The sequence below is a fragment of the Cupressus sempervirens genome, chromosome 2 (genome assembly GCF_028749045.1).
Source record: "Cupressus sempervirens isolate cs-2001-9-10 chromosome 2, ASM2874904v1, whole genome shotgun sequence".
NCBI lineage: Eukaryota > Viridiplantae > Streptophyta > Pinopsida > Cupressales > Cupressaceae > Cupressus > Cupressus sempervirens.
The window spans coordinates 724,755,491-724,772,276 of NC_143119.1; positions in this window are offsets into that span (position 1 = coordinate 724,755,491).

A 16,786-nucleotide genomic window follows, 5' to 3' on the forward strand; every position below is an offset into this window, starting at 1 on the left:
TGTCGTTTATGGTAAGAGTGATTTGGGTCAAGGTCATTTATTAAAGAGGGTTGAAAAGTTTTATGATTTGTTGAAATTTATTATTATTATTTGTTTAGGGAGTAGACTCGAATCCAAGCCCTCTTAGATAAGAGGCTCACAATTTATCATTTTGTTGTAGGCTTTTTCCTTTTGATGATGTCTATTTATGTGGTATTAGTTTCTCAATTACATTCATAGGGTGAAATTTTGGATTGTTAAATGCAATCAAAATTTTCTTATAAAGACAACTTATTACACAAAAAATGTAATCAATACTCCAAAAACTATGACTTTATATGTAAATCGCCATGTCTAGGGCTTTCTTTGGCCCCCAAAACAATTATCCAAAGAAGCACAATTAGACTAAAGTAAAACATAGCCAATAGGTGCCCACATAAATGCCTTGATTGAGAATAATTAGACAAATATCTTTTGGTTGATTATAAATTTATTGAATCTTATTTCAATTAGTTGGGGCTAGTGAAATCATTTCTGGAAGGTCCTTAAAAGTATCTGCTTTTTCTTATGGCTAAGAGTGTGACATAAATTTAAAATTTGAAATGTTAATAAAACACCTTCATATATTTATGTGTGGCAAAGGATGAATCACCAATCACTTGCATTTGTCACATTAGCTATATTAGCTCTTGCATCAAGGCCACTTCAACACTTATTTCAAATTGTAATTCATTGCATTAAAGTCACAAACACATAGCATCATCATATCTAGATTATACTAAATTTCATTTCTATTTGGCATGCCTTTAAACTTTCTTGACTTTTGGTGAAATAAGGAAAGTTGGTCACCTTCCTCTTCATTCCAATTTTATCATTCAATATCCACATGTCTTGTCTTTATAGGTTGTAGAAATAGATAAAACTTTGTTGTAAGTACTAAAAATGTGGAAGTGTTAGGTTAAATCTGCATTAAAAGCTTAAAATGTAAATATTGGATCAAAAGTATAATCTATGATTCAAACTTACAGGTGTAGATTTGATCTTTATTCATCGTAGTTTCAAATTTCATAGTGTGAGAGTCTCAACTCTTAGTTTTTGTTTTAGAAATTGGTTAACAATCATCTATTGTGGTCATTTCAGTCTCCTCTCCAATTTTAAGATGTGCATTTACTTCTATTATTCTATTTTTATTCTAGATATTCTTAAGTGCACATTACTCAACCCAACTCGAATATCTAAGCTCATTTGATTATTAGTATTAATATTAGTATTACATTTATTTACTTTAGATATTTATGTAGGATAGTTTTGTATCTTTAGATATAAAAATTAGTGAGCTTGCTTGACATTGCACTCTTGATATTTATCTTATAGCCTTATTACTATTTCAATTTTAATATTTATGATTTCTTATTATGTCAAGATAATATTCAATTAGATTGCTACTTGGTGTGCCTTTGAATTTTCTATAAAATAATTGTATCATCAGCACAACTTAAGTGAAACATATAAGAAGCTAGTCACCTTCCTCACCATTTTAATATTATTTACTACCACCATAACTTATCTTAATAGTTTATAGAAATAGGTGAAAATTTACATTAGGTACCAAAGTTGTAAAGACAAAAAAAAATTAAGACAACAAATATTGGGTCAAAAGCACAAGTGCATGGTACAAAATTAAAGTGTACAGGTTTCATCCCAATTCATTTTGTACTTTCAAAATTCAAAGAGCATTATAATCTTAGTCTATTGATATTAATCATTTTAATCTCCTCTCTGACTCTAAGATGTGCATTTACTTTTATTAGCTTTTCTATTTTAGATATTCTTAGATAAGTATCAATCAACCCACCATATATTTAGACTAATTTGATTATTATTATTATACATTTTTAACTTCAAACATTAATGTAGAACAATTTTGTTTCTTTACATTAAAATAGTGAACTTGTTTGAGCTGATACTCTTGAGATTTAGGTCAAAAATTTAATGTTACTATTACAAATCTAATATTTTTTTATATTAAATATCACTTAAACATTTGTTATATCTAATACAAACTATTACAAAACTAAAATGCTAGATCATCACCCTATCCTATTAGAAGTTTGCAGAATATGCAGTTTACATTTAGCCAAAAAGAAAAACATTTGTTTCATCAAGCTATATCATATATCTAATATCAAGTCATTAGTCACACAGACCAATTATATTGTTACTACATTCAGTACCATCTGTGGAAATTGGAGGATCAAGTGGAGGCATATCTATAGCATATTTCCAATTAGGAGCATCTAGACCATGTGCCTTCATGATTTCCTTATTTTGTTCTTAAAAATTTATGTTCTTCTCCTTCACAAATTGCTTAAGATCCTCTCTTTATTTCTCATCAAGCATCTCGCTGTATGTATGGAAGTAAAGAGCTAATTGCACATCAAATTTGTAGATAAGAAGTGTTCCTGCCGCAATATGAGATTTTACAAAACCCAAGTTCCCTTCTAATGTCTTGGAAGACTTCTTCATTTCTCTTTTACCAAAAGAGCCAAAGGACATCAATTGTAAAAAAAGACCAGAACTTTTGAGATTAGCATCAAAAGTATCCACAAAACCAATGAGAATTCCAATTCAAGAACATTTAGAAGGAGAGTTCCAATGAACGGGTTTGCCAAGAAAAAGAGACCAAATCAAAACAACAAATTTACAATCAAAGGAAATATGCTCAATGGTTTGAGGTACAAGACAGAGGGAGCAACAAGGAGTGATTCTAAGGGCGTGCAAAACATGACCAGCCGAAAGCTTCTTTAGGAGAAGGATTCATCTAAAATAAAGATTCTTTTGGTGCCAAAAAAATGTCACTTGGAGTTTGGCCATTCAAAGCCCCAGTTTTGACTCAGACACTTAAGAATTCAAGAATCTTCTATAATAGTACCATAAATATTCTTTGTAGTAACTTCTATTAAAGGTTTTCCGTCTTGCCATTTTATGATCTTAATAGTATCCAAACTTAAGACAATCTTGCCAGGGGAAAAAGTGTCCATTGCTTTAGTAATCAAAGTATATGTTTTATTATGGGTATATGGAATATCGAATTTGTCCCTAATCTATTGTCAATCAAGATGTCCCTAATGACAAAGATGCCTTTTGCATTCCATTGCTTTGTTGATAAGCTCTAAAAGAGTAAGAGGTTTAACATTTAGTTTCACTCCCCACCAAAGAAATCTATCAATGACAAAAAAAAATTACATGAGACCATTAACAGTATCTTTGTAACATAAAAATCTTCTTATTTGTGTCCATGCTTTCCAAAGAGAAACAAAAACATTTGAGCCAAAAACTTTAACATTTAAGTCACTCATTATCATGTCAAAAAGGACAAATTTCTCCAGCACTTACCCTTCTAAATAGAAGTTCTTAAAATATTGTTTCTAATGAGTACCTTCCAAGGTTCATCGCTAGTGATAGACTTGAAGATCCATTTTAGGCTAGAGCCAAACCATGAGATCTAAGATCTCCCATCCCCAATTCTCCTAGTTTCTTCAGCATACAACACCGTTCCCATTTAATAGAATGGATTTTCTTATTACTTTCCCATTTAACCAAAGAAAATCCATCATTATTATGTCAAGTTTTTCAATTTGAAAACTAGAAAAAAGCCCAAAAAAATGAAAATTTATGTAATGAGATGTATTACACTTTGAACAATTTGAGCTCTTACAATTAAGAAAAATGGTGGGTCTTCCATTTATGATGTTTCTTGTCAATTTTAGAATATACCTATGTCTACATGTCTTTAGTGGAGGGAGAAATTTTAAATGGGATGTCAAGGTATCTAACAATAATATTGGGCCCTTTCCAGATTCATCCTTCATCCTTCATCCAACTAGGTGTTGACTCTTGTCGACCAGGGATCATGGACTTGTGAGGAGAAATATTTTCTCCTAAGGCCAAACAAAAAAATTGGAGTCTATTCAAGTCATTATCAAAGCTTATTTCATTTACCTCCACAAAAAGAGTTGCATCATCTACAAACTGGGTGTTAAAAAGATCGTTATAATTAGGAAGTGTAATTCCTTTGATAGGTTGTCCCAAAGAGGAAGATCTAAGAATATAGAAAAGAGCATTTTCTACCAAAATATAAAGGTGTGGAGCTATATGATATCCTTTCCCGATTGACCTTTGAAGAGAGATAGGGTCTAACAATTCCCCATTAATTTCAATTACAATGGAGGAATCTTTGAATAAAATTTCAATCCTTGTAAAAAATAAGGTGGGATTCCAAATTCCTTAAGTATTCTAATTATAAATGGTCATTCTATCTAATCATGCACTTTTTCAAAGTCTAAGAGAATAATTACAGATTTTGTCCCATTCTATTTTTCCCAATGAAGTGCTTCCCAACTGGTGACGATGTTCTCAAGAATGTATCTTCCCTCAATGAAGCGAGTTTGAGTAACTAAGACAACTTCATTAAGTAATCCAGCTATTCTTCGATAAAGGGATTTAACAATAACTTTGTAGGACAAATTTAATGAAGTTATGGGTCTCTAGTTCTTTACTTGAATTTGTATCCTCACTTTCAAGAATAATTTTAATGACTCCCCTATTGATATATGGACCCAAGGTCCCTTTCTCAAAATCTTGATTATAGAGATCCAAAAATTCAAGGATAATCCAATCAATAACATTATGCTAACAATCCATCTAATCTAGGAGATTGGTCATTAGTCATATATCTTATAGCTCCTTCTATCTCTTCAACAGAGATATTAGTTCCCAAGGATTTCTTCATTATCTCAAGGATCATTTTTTGAATTAATCTCAAACACTAAATAAAGGCATCCTTTTTTTTGAGAAAAATATTCAGCAAAGAATATATTTTAGTAATTTTTGAAAAAAATAGCCTTAACCTCCTCTATATCTCTAGTGAGACCCATATCTTCTTGAGTTTCTTTGAAATTTTTAGTTTTTTTTGTTATGATCTACTTAGATTAAAGAAGACCTTGAGCCTTTGTCACCCTCACGCAACCAATTTGTTCTAGTTCTAGTTTTTTGTCCTTGAAATTTGTAGTTTTGAATTTTCCTAGGCTCTATTTTGGTTAAATTCAATTCCCCCATAACTCTTAAATCAGTATCATGTCTCTACAAAATGTTTGATAAGAAGATAAGCATAGATTGCAAAAAATATTTTTCTCAAGATTTATTTCCATGGGCTTTTTATGTCTCATAATTTGAAACATATTTTTTCATAACTTAGTAAGGATGGTCCAATGTTCTCTATTATCCATCTTCTTGTTGCAAATTTTGGATAAATGGGTAGCCATTTTAATGGCCTCGACAATGTCTTAGTCCTTACATAGAGAGACATTAAGCTTAAAGAGGCCTTTTGGCCTGTTATTGGTATAAGCACCAAAATAATCATCAATAATAGAAGCAAAAAGATAGAAGAATGGTCTAAAATAGAAGCAAGAGTGACCCTAATAGAGGATAAACCCACTGAGAAAGAAAAAGAGAAAACTGAAACATCAGGCATAAACTTTGTCTAATTTTTAGTATGCCCTTTGTAAACCCACTTAATTATTTGACCAAGTGAACCAAATATTAGATAATAGATCTTCTTTTCTTACTAATTGAGTCCACAAGATTTAGTCTCCTTTCGAATTTAGTCCAAAAGAAATGTTCATTACCTTTCCAAAAAAATTATTCCTCCTCATTTGCCTTCACCAAACCTCACCATATTAAAGTCTCCAACAAAAATCCAATGAGCTTTGGGAAGAGCCGTGAGAAGCCAATCATAGAGATATTCTCTCTCTATAATCTTTATGAACATATACACTAGAAATGCCAAAGGTTTTATTTTACCACTTATGAATGACCCAAATAACCCTATTGCAAGGTGTTATACAACTGGCAGTAATATGCTCTTCCCATTTGGGAGCAATGAGAATAGAAACTCCCCTTTTCCTTTCTCATTAGGAGAAATAAAGTGTTCATCCTGGCTCCAGATGAATTTCATGATAGTGAAATAATGATACCTATTTACTTTAATTTCTTGTAAAAAGAAAAATTCAATGTTCTATAGTTATTTCCTATCATCCATCTCAAGGCCTCTTACAATTCACCTTGCAAAATTCATCATGAAAATAAATTTAAGAGGATTTTTAGAGTTTGTAAAGCTTGTTGAACAATTAGGCATCTTTGGATTTTTGACTTATTACTTTCACTACCATGTTTAGAGAGAGGGTTCATAAATGTTATCTTCCTCCCTTTTTCACTAATCACTTTTGTGAATCCATCCTCAATAGTACCTTCCAAAGCTTGGTTCCCAACATCTAGCTACTTATCAACATTTCCTTCATAAATTAAAACTAACAAATCGGGAGTGGGATATTTGTGCTTCAACGATGTTGTTTTAGAATTTCTCATTTTATCAACTCTAACATTAATTGTCTCCAAGGGAAGTTATTGAGCATTTTTCCTGATTCCTGGTTTGGGCTCCCTGATCATCAGGAGGCAAACTAGATTGACCTAGGTTTAGAGACATGGGATGAGACTTGTCTCATTGTGATTGATAATCTCATAGTTCTCAAAGAGAGAATTAGTAATAGAAACAAATGTGTCCTTTAAATATTAGATTTGCCAAGGGTTTCTAAATTTAACTCATTACTCCTATCAACTACTGGTTTTTCAATAACTTTAAAATATTGTTCTTCTCTTGAAATCTCTTTATTATTAACCTATGTAATCTTATTAGGGTTAACATATTTTGAAGTTTATTAATTTTGATTAGCAATTATATCAAAACCCTTTTGATTAGGTCCTATTAATGGACCTCTAAGGATTAATTCTTAGTTGTGTCATCCATCTCATGCCAAGTGGTGTCTACCTAATCCAGGGTGGATAAAAATTAATTTTTATGGGGCCTTCATGGGGAATTTGGGCCCCTTAGGTGTGGTGTAGTGCCTAGAACTAAAGATGGTAGCATAGTGGAACTTTGTGCAAAGAGGGTGGTTGATGGAACGAACAATCAAGTTGAATGTCTTACTATTGTCGAGGCCATTTTGATGGGTCTAAATTTGAGGGCTTGGAAGCTTCATCTCAAAAAGGATTCTCAGATTTTTCTGAATGGCATCGTAAAAGGTGATCTATATGCATGGTATTTTGATAATCACATTAAACAAATTTGAACCTTGTCAAATGAGGTGGAGGAGTTTAGAATTTCCCATGTTCCTGGGGACTCCAATTCCCTAGTTGATAAACTTTCAAATGTGGTTGTAATGGGATATTTGAATGATAAATTTGAAATCATTGAAGAATTCAATGATATTCCACCTTCAGAGTTTGATATTTCCTTTCTTTAAGTATGTGAGCCAATACTAGTGGCCATTAAAGTGATAGGGAGATGAGTTTAGTGTGAGTGGCATGTGTGAAGAGTTGCTAGTACTTAGAGTAATAATGATCACCTTCATAAATGATCTTTCTAGAGACTTCATGGAGTTCCTTTTAGTAGCTCCTCCTTCATTCATTTGGTTTATTAGAGGCAATGTGAGAAAATCTTGGTAGTCTTTAGAAATTCGATAAAATGTCATGGAAGCAAATTTCTCTTTGTAGACCACAGGACAAATTCCTTTTCTTTGCTGGGTCAATCTCTATCAAGCATCTTTGAAATGCTTTTAAGATGGATGCAAATGATTTTTAGGAGGTATTGGGTTTAATTTTTTGGGAGGAGCATCTAGAGCATAATTGGAGGCCTTGTTTGAATCTAGATCTATCATCTATATTTATGGCATTAGGTTTGATAGTGGTTGAATCTCAAGATGAAGTTTGGAGGGTGGTTCAAGAGTATCTAAAACCAAAGTGGGTCAAAGGCTTTGATGGTGTAATTAATAGGGTCAAGATTGGGGTTGGTTTGCACATGTGATCCAATGGTATTTGGTGACTCATTGGGGGTGGCCCTAGTGAATTGTAGCCTTCTAGTCTTGTCTTCAGCTGATTCGACAGAATTCCATTTGTTAGTTGCTCATATGGGGTGGTACAGGCTTCTAGTCTTTTCTTCAACTGATTCAGTAGCCCTAGTGAATTGCATCCTTCTAGTCTTTTCTTCGGATGATTCAACAGAAGTCCATTTGTCAGTTTCTTGGATGGGGTGGTGCAGGCTTCTCTTTTTCTTGGACGCTCATGCTCAGCCCCAAGTTGAGTGTTTGGTGGCTCCTAGTTGCAAGAGGAAAGTCACCCCTGTAAGGTCAAATGTTATGCTAGATGAAAATAGTCATCCCCTATTTCAACAATAGATCCCTGGCAAGCAAAATCTGAATGAAGGGAGGGATGGTTCCTTGTGGTTGGAGGGAGTTTAGGTGCTTACTAGAGTTGACATCTCATTGTTGCAGGATCAAGGTGAAGTTTTAGGTGTTGTTATGTACAGAGGTGGAGTGTCTTTGGGCAGGGGTAGTGCTAAGGAATTCCCTAATTTCTCTTGTAAACAAGTAGTTGGGTGGTTCAAGTGAAATGGATGGTGTTTTTTGGTGAATAGAAATAAAATGGAAACCATCTTCACAACACTAATTTCCAAAAGGAATGATCCAAATTGATTAAACAAAAGAGAGTGTTTAATGCAGAAATGGATCATGTGATGGAAAATAGGGAGAAAGAGGGGTTAAATATGATCTTTCTATTGTGAGGGATTATGTTCTTAAATCATGAAATAGATAAAAGACAAATACTTGTTAAGAATGTTAGCATATGTGAAATTGAATTTATAATTTTATGATTATTCTCAAATAAACTTTAACTGATTACGTAATTTTATATATATATATATATATATATAGATATATATATATATATATATATCATTATTACTATTATTACTATTATATATATATATATATATATATATATATATATATATATATATATATATATATTTATATATAATATTATACATATATATATATATATATATCATTATTACTATTATATATATACACATATATATTTGTGATCAGTTTATAATATAATCAGTTCATATTGCCGATAGCACCTGATATTGTGATTTGGCGATAATATTATTATTACTCAAGTAGACTAGACCAGTATAGAAATACTGTCGATGACTTTTACTAACCCTTAACTAGCCGCAAGTATAAATCGTGGGTTCCACCAAACATTAACTAATAGCATTTTATCAACCATCGTGACCTATCCCAGGAATGTTGGGATATATACAGGTTGATACATGACTTTTCATCACGTCCATTCACTGCACCATTTCTCATGCATATATATATTATGATCTGCAGTGTGAGAGAGATCAATAACAATGGCAATCATACTTTCACACCTGTAGATCATAATACATAATCAAGATATATTTTTTCAAGAAATTATCATTAATAAAATCTAGAATTTAATATCAATATCTTAACATTTTCATTCCAAGATTAATAAAATTGAGATTTATAGCAATCAAGTTTATAGTATAATATAAAACTCAGTAAGCAAAATCTTATCCCTAATATCCTTTTGCAAATTTGAAATAAATATACGTTCAATATCAATATCAAGAACAAGATAGGAAATCTAAGCATGCAAATACTTAAATCTACCAATAAATTCAGTCAATTTTCCTTTAGAGTTTCGTTTAGAATGCACCAAATCAATCAAAGACACTTGTGGGCCAATGTTGTTTTGAAATTGTTGAATAAAATCATTAGCAAGTTGAGGAAATGAATGAATAGAATAAGGAGTCAGAAAACAAAACCATTGTAAGGCCTTGTCATGAAAAGTTTGAGCAAACAACTTCACTAAAACCCTATGATCATGAGCATAATCACTACAAAGGATTTTAAATGTTTTAACATGATGAATAGGGTCTCCCTTACCATTGTATTTCTTAAGATGAGGCATACCAGCTTGCTAAGGAATTGGAGTATGAACAATATCCTGAGACAAAGGACTTCCCTTTGTCACAAGTAGGGATACTCAACTTGTTTTGAGTCAAGGATGAAATTTGTTGTTGTAAAGATGAAACAGTTTGATCCAAACTAATAATTGTAGAATCATGAGAAGAAATAGGAGGAATAGAAACATTAGATACACTAGGTAAAGTGTAAGAAGCTATAGGAATAGAAGACATAACTAGAGGAACACTAGGAACTACAGTTGGCATAGGAGTAGAATTTATTCTCATAGGAACAGAGGGAATCATTGCAGTCACCAAAGAAGGATTATAAGTAGGAACACTAGGGAAAGGAATAGAATGAGGTTCTACACTAGTGATAGGAGGAGTCGACCCTAAATATTGATCTTCTTGAGCTAAAGGTTTAGCGTTGGAATGCACAAGGTGAGTAATACCATGCAAGAGATTAACACCTTGGTCACTATCATGAAGAAATTTATTAAGAGCCTCTATAGCTTGAATAGAATCTTGATTATGGTTTTCTTGAAGAAGCCAATTACCCATTTTATCAAGTTCATTTGAAATTTTTTGGAATTGTTCAGGAGGAACTCTTAAAGCATCATCCTCGTCATGAGATGAGTGAGAAGACTTTTGCTCCATAAGAGGATTAGAATCAGGAAGAATCAAAGTTTCATCCAAAATCCTAAGGAAAGGAGGAGAAGACTAAGGCTCAAAGGTATCGATAAGTCTAGACTATGTCTAACCCTAAGGTTAGAAGTAGGACTAGAAGTAATAAAGTTCATAAAACCAATACAAGGAAAATAAACTAAAGCATAAAACAACAATATTTTTGTATTTTGAAAGAGATTTTGCAAAAAAAAAATTGTATTTTTGAATTTAAAATGCAAGAGCATAAACTAAATCTAATCTCAATGCAAGAAAAGAGCTAATAAAATGAAAGGAAATCAAAAACTTGATAGGGTGTCTAATTCCACAAAAGAGAATATGAAAAGAAATCTAATACAAGATTTAAATCTAACACCAAAAAGAAAGAGTTGTCTATCTTGGGTTCACCAAAATGAATAGAAATAAAATGGAAACCCTCTTCACAACCCTAATTTCCAAAAGGAATTATCTAAATTGATTAAACATAAGAGTCTTCAATGCAGAAATGGATCATGTGATGGAAAATAGGGAGAAAGCAGGGTTATATGATCTTTCTATTGTGGGGGAGTATGTGCTTAAATCCTAAAATACATAAAAGACAAATACTAACCTTGAATCTAGAAAATGTTGTTTTATGATGTCTCTATATAGTTTCTAGAAAATTTGTAACTTGTTCTAGAGTGGAAATGTTGAGATGGAGAAAACCTAGAAATGTTTTATCTTTTTGGAGGGAGGTCGACCTTGACCCTATTGGCATAGCACAATCTTACCCTAAGGCACAATTGTATCCCTAAAAGTCAACCTCAACCTACATTGCTCCAACAATTTTTTTCACAGATCTTGCAAGTTTGACGAAAAGGTTATATGAATCTACTCTCTGATTCATTATTCCACACCTGTATCTATAAGAAAATTGATTTGTTTGTTGGATGGGAGGTTTTCCTCAGTCAAACCCCAATTTTGAATTAACCTTGAAATATAATTGAAATTATAATATGCATAAACAAGGTAAATGGAACTATTCACCTTGCTTATGTGGAAATCCTTGTGGAGGATTCAAATCCTTGAATCCACAAGTACGGATCCTCCAAATGAATGTAGAAATGGATGTAGGATGTCTCAAATCAATACCATTAGATCTTCAACACCAATCTTAAATGTATCTTTGCATAGAAGAAGGCTTGAATGAATATGGATGGATAAATCTTCAAGAAGACAGCTCCATAGAGATTGAGTCCTTCAATGGCTAACAATGGATCTCCTTGATGAATTGGATGCTTGAATACTTGAATGTTAGAATGATAGTATATCTTCACTTCATGTAGGTGAATATGCTCATAACAATTGGATAGCTCGTGGATATGTGTGGATAGAAAGTAGATGTCAAAATGAGGGAAGAAGGCTTCCTTATATAGTGATCCAAGGCACTAACTCCTAGAGAAGGCCGACATAGGAGCATTAAATTCCATTTGACTGTAATACCTAGGAATAGACCTAGATTAAATGTAATTTAAGAGTACCATTTTGAAACCCAAAATAGTTGACCCGGAAGCAAGAAAAGAAACTTTCTAAAGCCCAAGATCTCGAAACTCCCAAAAATTAAAAATGGAACCTGGGGTCAAGGACAAGGTTGACCTTGCCCTAGGTCAGGGTAGAGGTCATTCTTAACCTAGGTTAGGGTTGAGGTTGACCTTGACCTAGAAGGTCATCCTTGGCCCTGATGCCAAAGTCCTTAGTTTCACAGAGCAGCCTGCCAGAAATAGGTTGGAAATAAAGAGAGAAAAGCAAAATAGTGGGAAAACTACTAGATCCATGCAAAGACCCATTCAAGGTACTTGACATGACCCTAGACCACTTACTCAGAGGGCTAAACTCTCTTAACAAGGAAGTGCTTCCATTTTAAGATAATACAGTTGGATCTCATTCTGTCAAGGTTTTTTGTTTACTTTTTTGTATATCATATGTTATCATGTAGAAGCAAGGATTCCAAGATAAGTAGTGGTTTATTAGGTGGTTTTTTTGTGGTGATTATTTTGGCCACAAGATGGCTTTCCTCTATATTTAACCTCTTTACTTATTAATACAAAATATTATCACCAAAAAAAAGACCCTTTTGATTAGTACTGAGAGAAGGGAGGTCCTTTCTATTATGGTCATTCTTATTGCAATGAAACAAAGAATTAAGGTTACCTAGTAGGGTAAATTCCCATTCATAGAGGCTACCTTCTAAACCTAGAGAAATATTATATGGAATGTAAACTTATGAAGCTAGTGCAACAAGGGCCCGAGCATTTAGATTAGGCAAGGTAACTATGAACTCTTCAATTTACAAAATAGATCCTATGGGTTTAAGAATATGTGAGATAAATGACCAAAACCTCAGTTGAAGACCTTTAAGTTTAACCCAATTACATGAGTAACGGGTTATGAATTGCTCAATATTGCCCTCAAAAGACCACTGGAATGCTCTAAAAATATATTTACCCACATTCCATAATAATTTTTTTAACACCATTACTTGCATATTGTGATTCTTAAGAAAGATGACAATGAAACCTGTTTGCAACATGTTAGATAACATAGAGGGTGGTGTGAATTAGTCATAACCATTTGTGCTACAATCATCTAAGAACTTTTCTACAAACTTAAACACTTTACACTTTTGGATCACTATCTTGGTAAACATATCAAGTAAACATATCAATCATTCAACTTAATCTTCCAGCAAACTATTAACTTCATATAATAAGTATCGGAGAAAGCTTTCTATGAATACTGAGTTACAACAATAGATAGTAAACATGAACATAACATGCATCACAATAAGCATCGCACAATTTCACACAAGTATTTAACATAGAAACCCTTTTAAGGGAAAACCCACCTAGGATCGACAACCCAAAAATTTCACTCTTACAAAATGAGCTTTGTTAGGAGAAAACCTTTATAAAGGCTATAAACACATTATTAATGTGACCTTGTTAGAGGATTTTTACCAAAGATCATCTAGACCTTATCACTTGTGAATATTTATAGAGTGGTTTGCTCTAAAGGGCATGCAAAACATTCAACAAAATGTCACCATATAATGGATTTACAAATAAGAATTTTAGGTCCATTTGGCTAAGATATTTTCTACTATAATGGTTAGAGAGTAATAATGAAATGATTTTTTTAGTTTAGCACTACTTTTTCTTGTTTGGGCCTCTATTTTTCTCTCTCTTTCCTCTATTCATCCTCTTTTTCCCTTCTACTCCCTTCTAGCTGATCCACTCACTAAAACATCTACTTAGCACTTCTCTTGCTTGATCTTCACAATGCCAACTCTAGTGTTCCTATAGTTTAAATTTCTCTAGTTGTTGATATCACAACTAACTTCATCCTTATCTTTGAAACTTTTTGAACAATCTTAATTTTTAACAAATGTTAGCCTCAAATTAAATCTTTTCCAAATTGTTCTTCCTCTCCTTGCTTAGTCACTACTAGGCTCGATTAACACTATTCTTGCTTGGCTAATATTGCACATCCTTCACTTCATTGTCAGATGCTTGGTGACAACTATAGTAGTTTGGTTAATACTAGGATTCTTCATTCACTAACCAAACTGTCTTTCTTATACATGATCTCAATACTTAATCAAATCATGTAAAATAATTAAACCAATATTATACTCATGAAATATGAGTTAATGATTTTGAATCAAAAACTAGATAGTCAAATCTTGATAGCAATATCACAACATTATATTGTCAGAGTATAACTCATTTAAGTGCCCATTGAAAACCATACACTTATCAACATTTACATCATAATTTATACTTACTTCAAATCCTCTTCATCAATCAAATGATATGGCACTCTACTGAATTAGCATAATGTCTCACCAATCAAGGCTTGACATCAATGACAATATAACAACTGATATGACTCTTTTACATATATTAATGGCATTATTAGTTGGGGATAAAAATCTCCCCCTTTGGCATTAATGAAAACAAATTTTTACATAATACATTACATTATGAAAAAAACAATCAGATTATACATGAATACATTGTGTTGGTATCATCAGGTTTTTTGCAACTTTAGGATGCCTGTATCAAATTCTCAACTCAGTCTAAAATATGCTTGTGTTGACCCTTAGCATATGCTTCACTTGTTCAACAAAATATCTAGCTCATTCTCCCATTTGACTCATATTTATACACAGATTATCTTGTGTTTCATATACATACATTTTCTCCTTCTTTTGCATCTCTCCCCCTTTATTTTCACATCTTCATACATATTCTTCTTTTTGTATAATAAGCATATCAGTAACTCTTTCTTCTGCATCACTCCCCCTAATTCATATATCTCCCCCTTTGACAACAATTCAAAAGGTAAGTATAAGCTTTAATGAGAAACTTATAAAAATGTGTATTTATACCTTGTGCCTTTCATGTATTGATTACATAACCTTCATTACAAACACATTTATAGCTCTAGGGCCAATTCCTAGAGAGTGAACTCCTACATTAAATCCATATAGATATTATGATCATCCATGAATTGATGCAACATGCATCCTCTCTTAATGAAACTAGATAGGGGAAAGATCCCTAACTTACCTCTCAGATACTCAAAAGAATCCTTAGGAAATAGCTTTGTGAAAATATCTGCAATCTGCTCCTTGGACTTCACATACTCCAATATTACTTATTTTTCTTGAAGTTGATCTCTTAAGTAGTGATACTTGATAGATATGTTTTTTTAATGCATGCATCACAAGGTTCTTTGATATATTAATAGCATGTGTATCGTCACAATAGATAGTAACAAATTTGGTGACTTCCTCTTGCATGTCTTCCAAGAATTGCTTGATCCATACAATATTTGAAAAGTTAAAAATAATAGAAACGTACTCAGATTCAACAGTAGACTAGAAAATACAACTTTTTTTCTCACTTGTCCATGTAACCAACCTTTCTCCTAAAAAGAAAGCTCCACCATTTATACTCTTTCTATCATCAATATTTCCTACCAAATTAGCAATAGTATAAACTCTTAGCTCAAAATCACCTTATTTCTTATACTATAGTCCATAATCTCAAGTCCCTTTCAAATATTTGAATATTCTCTAAGCTACATTCATATGTGTCTCCTTGGGATTGGATAAGAATTTTGTGACTATACCAACTGCATGTGCAATATTAGGTCTATTGTGTACTACATGTTGCAACTTTCCAATCATTGATATGTATTGTATCTCATTCAATTCAGTAGTGTTGTCCTCTTTAGATAATTTTTATCAAGTGACCATAATGGTGCCAACTAGTCTTGACCCATGCACACCAAATGTTTTTAATATCTCCTTGATGTAGTTAGACTGAGTAGCATATATTCCTTCTTTTGTTTGATTAACTTGTAAACTGATGAAGGACTTCATCTCACCAAACATAAACATATCAAATTCTTTTCTCATATGATCAATAAATGACTTGCACAACAAATCATTACCACTAAATATTATATCATCAACAAATATTTTTGCAATCACAACTTTATCTTCAAATACAGGTTATTGTTATCACTTGTTCTAACAAATCTAATTTTAATCAAATATGAATACAATCTTTCATACCATTCTCTTGGTGCTTTTTTCAAACCATATACATCTTTGTTCAATTTACATACTAGGTGCTTTTGATTTGGCTCCACCAATTCTTCATGTTGTTCAATATAGACCTCTTCCTCCAAAATTCCATTAAAAAAGATAGACCTAACATCCATTTGATAGAATTTGAATCTCTTGTAATTTTTAAATCCCAATAGTATTCTAATGCCTTCCAATCTAGCAAGGAGTGCAAAGTTCACACCATAGTCAATTGTGAATAACCTTTATAAATAATTTTGGCCTTTTTCTCACAACTTTACCATTCTCACTCAACTTGTTCTTGAATATCCATTTAGTTCCAATCACATTTTTGTTTATAGGTATTGGTACTAGTGTCCATGTATTGTTCTTTTCATTCTAATATATCTCCTCATTCATTGCATTAATCTAATCATTATTCTCAAGTGCATATCTCATAGCTCTAGGCTCAAATTCAAAAATCATACATGTATTGTCTCTTAACTTACTTTTTTTCATGACTCCAACACTCTCATCTCCAATAATTTAATCTTGTGAATGGTGGCTTCAATTATACTTTGCTAAAACAAGCTCGGTTATGTGTTCTCCAATATTAACATCACTCAATT